Consider the following 13,090-nt stretch of genomic DNA (forward strand, 5'->3'; position numbering starts at 1 on the left):
TTCAATGGTTTAATTTCGGCCCGAAACCGATAATGCCATTTTCGGCGGCCGAAATTTCGCCGCACCCCTAATGCGCCCATTAACCCGATCACTTTATTTAGCATTCATGTAAACACTATGTTTGGATTCAAAAGGTGTCCACACGGCTACTAGTGTTGTCAAATATATCCATATTTCAATATCGACCCTGAAATATCTGAAACAGCTCCAATACTCCTTTTCTGCAGTAGCGATACACAGATGCTCACCCCTTTTTCTCTCCGACGGCGAATTGACACACGCCCGCTCCCGCTCACTCATCTCATTCACTAAAGTTGAAAAGTGCTTGTATTGCGTATAATTATATTCATTCCAGGAGGTTTTGCACTCATACAACACTGATCCGTGCATATAAAGCCACCTCTCAAACAGCTTGCGGGTACCAAATTGACTTCTTTTTCATGGCTTATTGCACTTAAATGGTAGACTGGGTAAACCCAGCCCGAAACCAGTACATATTTTTATCCTGCTTCTGTTACAAATTTGCGGGGACCAATCACAAACCGGCTTATTCACCTGGTGCGCTATTGGCGGGTTTAACACAATGACGGATAGAGAAGTGATGGATCGTTGGTCTGATTGGTTGAACTATCCAGTTGCGTTCAGAGTCATTTGAACTATGCCCGTTGATCACGCCTCTTGTGCAGTACAGAGCAGACTCCCCCGACTAATGTTCAATCTTAAAAGATCGAGCTTGGTCTGGTGATAGCCAGACAACTTAAACGGCCAAATACATACAAAATGATGTCAAAATGCCTGTCTTGGCGAGTATTCAGGTCAATATAGTCCGTTTTGGAATGTAAATGTTGTGTAACAGTAAATTGGATATGTGCGTTAGCTCTTAAAGTGACAGCAGCCTAATAAACCTGCTAAAATCACTCTCTGCTCTTGACTGAATAACTTGTGTAACTTTAATTGTAAGCATTAGGCTATCCAGTGTTATTTTAAATTTACATTAATTTCTGTAGTAGCTTACTTTTTTTACCTGAATACTACTGTTAGACCCACCTGAAAAATGTAATGCTGTGTTTATTTCATTTGTCTCTTTATTCTATTGTATTTATTTGTGCTAGCATCTGCAATTTGTTTATTTGTCCTTATTTTATCACTGTTTACTTGTCTATGTAAATTTAGTTCAACGATTCAAATAAAGCCTCCCTGTGCTGTGTGTAAGCAATTGCAACAAAATTAAATAAAAAAATAATGAGATAACTAATTATCTGTATACAAGTCAATTATCCCCATGGTATCGAAAATCGATATTTTTCCAGGTATCGTATCGAAGATGGAAATTCCAGTATCGTGACAACAATACTAGCTGTTTAGATAAGGATCATCACAAGTGAAAGAAAGGGAATCAACAAGGAAAGAGAGGAGCATGTCAGATGACAACCACTACCAATGTCCTAGACAATATTATGACTGCAAACACCTTTTTTAAATGTGTAAACATTACCCATATCACTCTGTTCTTCCTAGACATGCACTCTATCTGATGTGCTTTTGCTCTCTCTCACACACACACACACACACAAAGAGGTGAAAGGTTAAGAGATTTAGGAGGTCTGGCTCAATAGCGGCAGTGGACAGAAGTGTGAAATCAATAAACGAATGGTTTGACTCAAGTCAGCTGAGCAGGACTGCAAAAGTAAACAGATATTTTACATAGAAGTCAGCAGGGACAACAGCAAATAGGATGTAGCGTCTCCACACCCACGTTTCATGTGGTGACGTGACTGACGGGTCAGCTGAGCTTTACACGCCTGTCACATCTCGGTACATTTCCAGCTAAAGCCAACAAAAGAGCATTACACCTTTAGGATCTGTATCATGAGACCACCGTTTCAAGTTTCCAACATAAAGCTGAAGAGCTTCTTTACACTACAGAGAAGGGTCAACCTCAGATTTGAAGAGGGTTGTCATGGGAACATTGAGCATTAAAGTCCATTTTTGTTTTAATTAAAGGCCAGCGGGCACAATCAGAGAACCACACAGACCTTTATGACCATCACACTCTGGTCTACTGGCCTCTCGGGTTAGATATAATCAATGTAATATGACGAGGAGGCAGCTTCATCAACAAAATGTTATGTGCTTGATAAAAACAATTCATATAAGAAGTAGATACACTAATATTATGCAATAACGAACATGACAACATGAATATATATTTGTGGTATTTTACTTAAAAAACAAAATACAATTATTCTATGTAGTTTCTCATTTAATAAGCTCATAAAAACTGCAAACACACATTTGGTTGCCTATATTAATCAGGACATTGCATAGACTTTATATCAGATATTTTCTATGACCTAACCCAGTCCCTACTCCCTACCCACCACATGTGCAAAACACTAGATTTAAATAAAAACATGTTTTGGCCGAATTATAAGCCTCTTTAACTATAGCCTCTCACACTCTCACACTCTCACACTCTCACACTCTCACACTCTCACACTCTCACACTCTCACACTCTCACACTCTCACACACTCACACACTCACACACTCACACACTCACACACTCACACACTCACACACTCACACACTCACACACTCACACACTCACACACTCACACACTCACACACTCACACACTCACACACTCACACACACACACACACACACACACACACACACACACACACACACACCCCTGAAATACACAAAAGTCTTTTTTAGATTAACATATTACTGTAGAATCTACATTCTTTACATTTCACAGCAGGATAAGCTCGACTGAAATGTGTACACCGCTGTTCAAAGTTTTTTAATCTGCACGATTTTTTATGTTTTTAGAAGAAGTATCTTTTGCTCACCAGGCTGCATTTATTAAAAATACAAAACAAAACAAAAACACATTAATATTGTGAAATATTATTAAAATGTATTTTCTATTTGAATATATTTTAAAAAGTAATTTATTCCTGTGATCAAAGCTGTATTTTCAGCATCATTACTCCAGTCTTCAGTGTCACATGATCCTTCAGAAATCATTCTGATATGATGATTTGCTGCTCAAGAAACATTTATGATTATTATCAATGTTGAAAACAATTGTTGTGCAAAACATTTTTTCAGGATTCTTTGATGAATAGAAAGTTCAAAAGAACAGCATTTTATTTTCAGCATTTAACAGCAAAAGCTTTCTATTTCAGATAAATTATGTTCTTTTGAACTTTCTATTCAATTTAATGCATCTTTGCTGAATAAATGTAATAATTTCTTTAAGTTCTTTCCCCCCAAAAATAAATAAAAATTCTTACTGACAACTTTTGAACGGTAGTACAATGTTGCAAAAGCTTTCTATTTCAGATAAATTATGTTCTTTTGAACTTTCTATTCATCAAAGAATCTTTAAAAAAAAGATATGATAATGATATGAAATGATAATCATAAATGTTTCTTGAGCAGCAAATCATCATATTAGAATCATGTAACACTGAAGAGTAATGATCCTAAAAATTAAATTAAATAAATCACATTTTAAAATATATTCAAATAGAAAAGTTATTTTACATTGTAATACTATTTCACAATATTACGTTTTTTATATATATATATATATATATATATATATACATACATTTTTTTTTTTTTTTTTTTTTTTTTTTTTTTAAATTTTTATTTTACTTTATTTTTTATTTTTATTTTTATTTTAAATAAAAAAAAATATTTATAATACAATAAATGCAGCCTTGGTGAGCAAAAGAGACTTCTTCTAAATACATTAAAAATCTTACCAATCAAAAACCTTTGAACGGCAGCGTACTTATACGCGTGTACACTAAATTACTGTTAACAAGTTTGGAGTTAGAAAGTAAAACAAAACAAAGAGAAAAAAAAGAAAGAAATTAATACTTCTACTCAGCAAGAACGCATTAAAACATTTATAATGATGCAAAAAATATGTATAATTCAAATAAAAGCTTTTTTTTTTTTTTTTAAAGGTGCTGTACGTACGTTTTTGACTGTACTAAAGCATCAAAATACCATAATAGGTTTGCATATATTTAGGAAACATGCTAAGTTCACATACTCGTTTCTCTGAAAAACAATGCTACAGCCAGTTATTTTACTTTGAAATGTGCGTTCCATGTCTGAATGTCTGTTTTTGTTTTGGTCTGTGCGATAACGGACATTGCCACTACAAGTTGCCAATTGGCGGAAAACGCTGCGTATCGCTGCGTATCGCGAACAAACTGGGTCAGAGATTGCAGATTCTACATGACCTAAATCTAAAATCTCCATAAACGAAAGCACATTAAAATGCGGAAAAATCAAAACTTCGCCATCCATTCTCAATTGTGCTCGTTCCTGTTGCGTGTCCTTAAACTGGCAACCCATGTGAGTGTCGAGTCTGAGGAGGAGTGGGCGGGGCAAACTATATTTTTAATTTAGACTGCAGTACCCATTAGCTGTCACCACTAGCTGTCATTCCTACAAACAGCACCAATCAACAGTTTTCAACATTGATAGTAACAAGAAATGTTTCTTGAGCATCAAATCATCATATCAGAATGATTTCTGAAGGAGCATGTGACACTGAAGACTGGAGTAATGATGCCTCCTTGACACCACAGGAAAAAAAAAATTACATAAAATACATTATTGTTATAATATTTCACAATATTACTGTTTTAACTGTATTTTGATCAAACAAATGCATTTATTTTTAGTAATGCAAAAAATATAAATTATTTCTTGTAAACATTTAGTAATGCCTTTAGTCTCACAAACCTCAGTAAAGAAGTGCTGACTGATTTTAAACAGACTGGATTTTTCTGCCAAAGATAAAGCCCTTTCTTTTAAGATAATGTTTCTGAACAAAAGGCTTTCTTTTCCAAATCCTCCCAATTTATCTTCTTACTTTGAAGGCAGTGGTAGTGTTTTGACCAGCATCTGTACATAGGTATGCCCGCCACCACAAACAAAGTGTTCTTCATATCTCTAACAAACACCAATGCACCAAGCGGAGTCAGCAAACCAAAAAGAAAATGCAAGTGGCCACTTTGTGTCCAACCTTCACTGGTAAAAGCACTGGAATCTCATTGCATAACTTTATGCTTTTATGACTTCATATTTTAAGGGCGTGTTCATCAAGCAATTACCTAAACAGCATCATAAAAAAGGCCACAGGTGTTCAGAGCCACATCACCTGTTGAGTCATCGCAGTGACACACTGATGATTCCTGCATGACTAATACAGGCAAAGCGCTCCCATGACCATTAGAGAGGAACCAGCCTACCACACACACAGGCCATCCTTAAACATTCATGGATGAAGAACACGTTATCAGTGAAACTGAATCGTTCTTCCTTAAACCTTTTTAAGGGGCTAGCTGTACCAGCACCAATGAACGCTTAACCTACTAACAGCCTTGCATGAAATCATTATCAGATTATTTTATCATTTGTGTACTTGAACTGAAAGCTCTTACAACTAGGACAGAGCTCCAAGGACTCCAGAATTGAGCTGTGGCTCACAGTGTGAAAGTCAAATGAGATTTTTACATTTTCTGTAGACAATATGAATAGTAGGCAGGGCTCCAGACTAACTTTTTTCACTAGGAGCACAGTGGCCCCCAACTGAAAATTTTAGGGGCACAACCAGAAATTTTAGGGGTGCACAGTCGCACACCATAAATCAACATGCTAACCAAATCTACTAATATCCACTGTCTTACTAATAGGGATCGGTATCGTTAAGGTTTTAATGGTATTACTACTCTTACCGATACTGCTTATCGATCCGGTACTTTAATAGTATTCTTACCGTTTCTTTTTATTATACTTTATATTAAAAAAAAAACCATAATTAAGAACATAATTAACATGGCTTTATAATCTGAAAAGTAAAATATCTATAGCAAAAGAAACCGCAAAGTTTGAACAAAAATATAAAACATCTATTTGTAAATGGACCAGTGTGCAGGCATTCGGAAGGTCTGCTAACATCAATATTACAGTAAAGAACAAACCTACAAAGAAATCTTATAAAGTAATGAAATGTAAAATAACACTGCATAGTTTTCACTGTATAAATTGATAGATTAATGCTTATAAAAGCTAAAGTTATTAATTCAAGAGATGTGAATATTTTCTATTTGCCTTTTGTTCGATTCGAATTAATGGCTCAATCGTCAGCAGGTTTATTAGACGCTGCCCCTTTAAGACCGATCAATGTAGAACTAATAATATCATATTCTCCTATTTCTCCAAACTATTTACGCCCATTTAAGATATAAACTGTTAAAATAACTACTCTCCAATCCGGTCATTTTGACACCGGCTATTTGTTGTTTATTTGATGGTTTAGACGCGCACACGAAGCCTAAAATATTAAGTGCAAGTCGGTCCATTTCGCAGCACACACACATTAGCCGCCTTGAAGTTGGAAACAGAGTCTCGTGCGCGGATTATTGTGCATTTAATAGCTCTTTATTATCAAATACATCCCGCAGTTTAGCAACAGTAGAGACTGCGATTTACAACAATTACTGAATCTGACGTTTAGTTTAGGTTTAAGGAGAAATGACAGCGCAGCTGTGAAGGGAAGGATGAGCTCGACGGAACACGGCTATAGGAATAGTACCTCATACCATCTTTTTATAATTCTTGGAAGCCAAAATCGAAAATAAAATTAGATTAATATCACAGCCCATCCCTAAAGTTTAAGCAGACTAAACTTTTGTTTAGTTCTTGGCCATCGTCACTCATTAAAGCTGACTGGCGTGTTGTGTTCGCTGTAGCTCCATGTGAGAGCTCGATCGCTTTCTCTCTCTTCTGATTTGCGAACGGCAAAAATGCATCACGGACAAATGGTTTAATATTATCTCATATAGAAACGGCTGGCAAAGATAGAATATGCCAGACATAACGTCTATCAATTATAATTAGTAAGTGTATTTTCTTAATTTCTCCAGTATCGACAGCAGGCAAATTTACTGGTCGCACATGTGCGACTGGATGTAAAATTCAGTCGCACACTCTCAAATTTTAGTCGCAAAATGCGACCATTTAGTCGCACTCTGGAGCCCTGGTAGGGCTGAAACGATTCATCGAGTTACTCGATTAACTCGATTACAAAAATTCCTCGAGGCAAAAATTCTGCCTATGACGCACACTATACGCGCAGTAGGGATCTGATTCACACGGACCGCTGTTCAATGTTCAGGAAGCACACCATAGCGCGTGATACATTTTGAATTTAGTTTAGAATGATTCTAGATGCCCAGAATCACTATAGTAACTGCATGTTTCACACAGTTTATACAGGTAAGTTGATTACCGTTCTTATAGCTGCCACACACACACACACACACACACACATACGCGGCGCGCGCAGGCCCCGAAGCCAGATCGCTTTCACTTTCATCCTCATAAAGTTTGTCAAGTAAATGCGTTTAAAGCCTTGCCAGTTTGAACATTGAAGCGATTGTGCACTATTCAAAAACAACAATACGCAAAACTTATCTGTTCATTGCTCAGCTTTTTTCTGTGACACAGAGCCGAGCGGTGTCGCGTGCTCGTTGAAGGCAGACCTCTTTTCACGTGAAGATCGCGCAGCGCAGAAACGCAGTGACAACGCCGTCTTGTGACTAAAGTAAAGTCACTAAAGTAGCTTAAAAACTCAACTCAACAGTTATAGGCATACATTTGAATACCTTTGAAGTGCAAACCACAGCTTCATAATGAATAGAGACGGTATGGGTAATTCACACACACAATCACTCTCTCGTCTCATTAATGCGTTCAAATAAAGGTAATGTAGGCCTACTGTGTTAAATTTATCTGTAGCCTATCTAATGTAAAACATACATAAATCTGCCCCATAGACAATAACTGCTGAAAGTGAACCGTTTCCTTCAAGTATTTTAAAATTACAAAGAAATTCACTTTTTGCATTTGTTGGAAAAATTCCAACTTTAATAGTAGAAAATCAGTAACACACACACACACGCACCCTCCTCTCTCTCGCGCCAGTCAGACCAATCGTGGCAATGCATCACATATGCTTAAACTTTTATGTAGCCACGCAACAATAATTTCAGCATTCACTGTATACACCGGGACGTGATGTTGTGACGTGATTTTTCAACGGATGCTTCACCTAAAATGCACCGCAATGCAAGTGATGCAAGCCAAATGCAGCGCTCTATTGAAAATGAATGTATGTATGCCGTACCAAACTGCAATGAAGGTGCGCACACACACACACAGGTTTCTAGATTACAATAGCAAATAGGCTCACCCCAGAAAATATATATTATTTGTTAGTAGCCTAATGGTAAATGCTGCAGGTGTAGAAATCTACATAAAAGATATTTACTTTGATGTCAGGGCTAGATTACAGCATGAAACCTGTTGTGCATATTAATAAATTAAATTGCTTTTCCTCTTCATTTTCGTTATGCATTATTTGTTTTGGTTGTTTAAAAACATGCAAAAATCAAATTAAGTGCTAGATTAATCGATTACAAAAAGAATCGATAGCTGCAGCCCTAATGAATAGCCATGTAAAACTGACCACCAGGATGCTAGGATGGTTGCCAGGGCAGGGCACTGATATATTGTTGCTAAGGTGTTCTTAATGGTTTACCTGAGTACATTTTAGCAGGATAATTCATTTGTGCCATCAGTTCACATCATTCTCAAAGAAAGCTTGCAAAAAGCACTCCTTTTATAAACACTGAAGATGCCAATCACTTCCGTTTAGTCCAAGCTCAATGACTTCTGCACTCTCGCAAAAAACGTTTTCCATAGACAGCAATTTCATTAACACTATCAAGGTCCAGAAAGGTAGTAAAGACATCATTAAAATCGTCCATGTTACTCCAGTGGTTCAACCTTGATTTTATGAAGCGACGAGAATACTTTTTGAGCGCAAAAACAAACAAAAATAATGACTTTATTCAACAAAACAACAGACTTTATCCGTTCTAGCCTGTGCCAGTCTCCTATGCAGTTTACGTTGCAGCTCCCGTGCATTAGGGACATGAGCGGTGAGGAAATTTTCCCACTGGTTAATCGACGTGTGACAACACCAATAAAACCGATAAAACTGGTATCACCGGCGGGGGCTTTTCAAATAGCTCATTTTAAACCGAAAGTAAAATGCGCGCGGCCGCTCAGGCATTCACAACGGAGCGGTGCGGAGCAAAGCGAGTGTTTTTAATTAATTCCTATGAAAGTTAGGCTTCCATAGGCATGAACTGAAAACGCCAGACTGGAGACGCACCATGAATGAATGCCAGTGCGGCCGTAAATGAGTGCGCACGGTGCAGCTGTGAATGAATGATAGTGCGTCCGTGCTTATTATACTTTTGGTTTAGCGCCACTTTGTGTTGCTTGAATTGTGGGTTCATTAGCCTATTATTTAGTGCTGGGCGGTATGACCAAAAATGTATATCACGGTATTTTCTAAATTATATCGTTTCACAGTATTTGACGGTATTTTTTCCCCCTATGCATGACCAGGTGTTAACCACATTTTCTACTGATTGAGCGAGGAAATACTGCAGTAGATTGACTAGAATGCACCGTCATGACGGGTGAATATTGTAGAAAAATTCCACACTAGAGTTAATACAGGTTTACAAAGCCCCACAAAATGATGCTATGGAGAGACAACCAATAAAACACAGACCTGCAACACACACATTACAGGCACATGAATATTAAAATATGACCACAGAGAGAGAGAAAAGGCACCATAAGCATTTAAAAAATCTTATCTTGTTGTTATAAAAATCCTATATAACAACAAACTGCCAAAACGAGGGAGAAACGCGGATATTTGCAATACATTTAAGAGCACTCACTGAACAAATTACACACATCAGTTTAACTCAGAAAGAATAAAGCAGTTACTTTTTTGCTCATTCTTCTTTGAATTGTCAGTTTATTTATTAACTTACATCATTCATTGTCTTTTGTATAGCAGAATAATCAGACGTGTGGTTCAGTGTAGCCAAATCAGTGCACATTTCATTTGAAGAAGACGTGATGAAATATGTGCGCATACGCGCTTCGGGTTCACGTTCAGAGCACTATAGTATATGAAATGTGTCCATAAAAAAAACTTGCTCGCTCCGGTCTATCTGATATATGATCCATGTAGTGAGCGTTGTTAATCTCATTGCAGCGCTCTGCGCAGAAAACGCTCTCTCTCGCGCCGCATGTAGTTTGAATTCTCTACTGTAATCAAGGGCTGAATCCAAAATCACCCCCTATAACCTCAAATAGGGCAATACTTGGAGGGGACAGCGCTTTGTAGCGGTGTCTGAAACCATAGTGGACGTTATTGAATGCACTCATTCTATCCCAAGTCGCACCGCAATAACGAGTGTACAGCCGATGTACACACAACGGCTGTCCGACTTCACGCACTCGTTTTCATTCACTCCTTCAAATAAAGTGATAACGTAGGGAATAGTGAATGAGGGTATAGGGGGCAATCTCGGATTTAGCCATAGACTGTAATGCGATCTCAACTGTGCTCTGACTGCTCTTACTACAGTGCAACAGTGAAATGGGTCCCCTCTCAAACAATGACGCGCTGCGCCACGTTTCGAACGTTGTTTAAGCGACATACCGGTATTGCGGTATCATCAAAATTCATATCATAACAAAAATAAATACCGGTATTCGGTATGAACCGGTATACCGCCCAGCACTACTATTATTCATGAAAAAAACAACAACAGAACAGTACAATGACAAACTCACTTAAATAGGTGCTTTTACATTTCGCTTTATATGAATATGAACACTAAATTTGCATATATTGTTTATATATGCATTTATTCTGAACAAAAGCTGCCACAGCTATTTAATTATTTGTATAATTTGACATATCTAAAAAGAAAGCTGGACTATTTGGGATCTACAATTGTTGGTTATAATGACAAGATACATGAGCATGTAGAACTCCGCCAAAGGGCCAATTTGCAAAAACATAAAGTGCTATGTTTATTTTAAAAAAAATTAATGTAAATGCACTGAGAGCACTATTTTTTGCACATGAAAAAAAGGAAAGGAGATTGCTAGTATCTCTGCATGTAATCTTTTTTTGGATATGCAGCAAATACATTTAAAGTATTTTTTACATTTACGTTTTTTGGAGGGATTTAAAGGAATAGTTCACCCAAAAATGAAAATTCTGTCATCGTTCAACCAGACAGGTATTTTTCTTCCTACTGTGGAAGTCAATGGGAACCATCAACTGTCTGGTTACCAACATTCTTCAAAATATCTTGTGTTCAGCAAAAGAAAGAAACTCACACAAGTTGGGTACAAGTTTCATTTTAGGGTGAACTATTCCTTTAAATATCTTGGAATCATGTTATGTGTGGATTGAAAAGTGGGCGCGATGCTCTTCTTTTTTAAAAAGTATGGCCAATGTTTTACTTCATATCATCAACCTTCAGGCAAAAATTGTAAGTCTGAAGTCGGCAAGTATTTTGATGTCTAGTGTTTTAGGGTGATTTCACACTGGCAGAATAGTTTGAAGCAAAAATCGCATGAAAAATTGGTAATGTGAAAGCGGTCATGCTGGGAGTGCACCGAGGTACCAAACCCTTGGATTTACCTTGGATACGAGTGAGCCTGCAGTCATTGTGCAGAGTGAGTGCAATCAGATCGGCAAATGAATGGCTCGCAATCAGCTTTTACCTAAAGAGAGTCCATTTGCAAACCCTATGGTGCACACAGTAAATGCAAATGGCGTTCACTTTGTTGCGCATAAATTTAATTTAAGAAACTAATAATATATATATTCATCTGCGTTCTGTTTTCTATCATGCGTCGTGCATGTTTGTGATGACGTAAGATGGAAGTGTACCAGGGTTCGAATTAAAAACTGGTCCAACGCAAACAAGCCCAATGTGAAAGCCACCAAAAAATCTGTACAGATTTTAAAAGTTGTGTAGTGTATTCCAGCCTTTAGAAAAGCAACAGCCCTCTCCGTTAACAAGCTGCATGAATGGAAGGATCATTCATGTCCTGAGTACAAACGCATGCAGCGAAACAATAGTCGTCATGCTTGCCTTGGCTCAATCTCATCATCTGCGTTCAGGCTGTACTTGAACTCAAAGCTCTTGCATCTAGGACAGCACTCCAAGGACGGATCTTTATTGAGCTGAGTTCATCCAGAGAGAAACTTTGGCTAAAAAACGAAACCCTTGCTGATAACACAGGTAGCAATTAGCAGCACAGCTTGCCTTAAATGCATGGGTTCACTCACTGCAAAGCGAGAGCTCAGCGCAGGACCAGGGCTCGCTCACAGTGAGAGTGATGTTGTCATCGGGTTCAAGCAGGAAAACTAGTGCAGTCTGAGGTCACGTGCGCACACACACAGAGAGAGAGACAGAGTCATGTCTCCACGCTGAAATACAGCCAAGCCTCTTTAATCTGGTCTGATTTCTCTCTGGCTCGGCTGTGTGTGACTTTGACCAGAGGGTGCGGTCGCACAGATCTGCTATTGATGCAGGGAGTGAATACAAACACTGAAGTGCCACACACTGGAGCTCACAGCCTAATTACACATCAACCAGGTGAACACATCAACTAGCTTTCAGTTTCTCACACTCAGAGCAGATCCTAACTACAGTATGTGTGGCGTTAATCTGGAACAAAAGGAACTAGGGATGCTCCAATAGGATTTTTTTGGGACTGGTACAGATTTTAACAAAAAAATATTGGCCGATATTGATATTTGTCACTTGCCCTCTTATTTGATATTTTGTCATTAAAAATAGATCAAGTTTTGATCATGTTTTAAATCAGTAAAGTAACAAAAATAAACATACATTAACTTACAGCCTACTAGCTAGTTTATTGCTGCATTATCAAAAATTTCAAATAAACATAGACTTGATCTATTTAACATTTAGCAGGCCAACATAACTATATGAATTCAACAGAACAAATATACCTATGAGGTAGGTTAAATAAGTTTCAGGTGCAGAAATAAAGTAAACAAATGTTAAATAGCACTGCATATTCTTCACTGTATAAATTAAATGCATATATTATTATTACAATGAG

General features: G+C 37.5%; 1 protein-coding gene across 2 annotated transcripts in view; it reads right to left on the reverse strand.

Moving 5' to 3' along the window:
• The window catches only part of camsap3 (calmodulin regulated spectrin-associated protein family, member 3), a 57,290-nt gene that overhangs the window by 34,473 nt on the left and 9,727 nt on the right, over positions 1-13,090 (reverse strand). The window lies entirely within an intron of this gene.

This window comes from Gobio gobio (genome assembly GCF_949357685.1).
Source record: "Gobio gobio genome assembly, chromosome: 1".
Lineage (NCBI taxonomy): Eukaryota > Metazoa > Chordata > Actinopteri > Cypriniformes > Gobionidae > Gobio > Gobio gobio.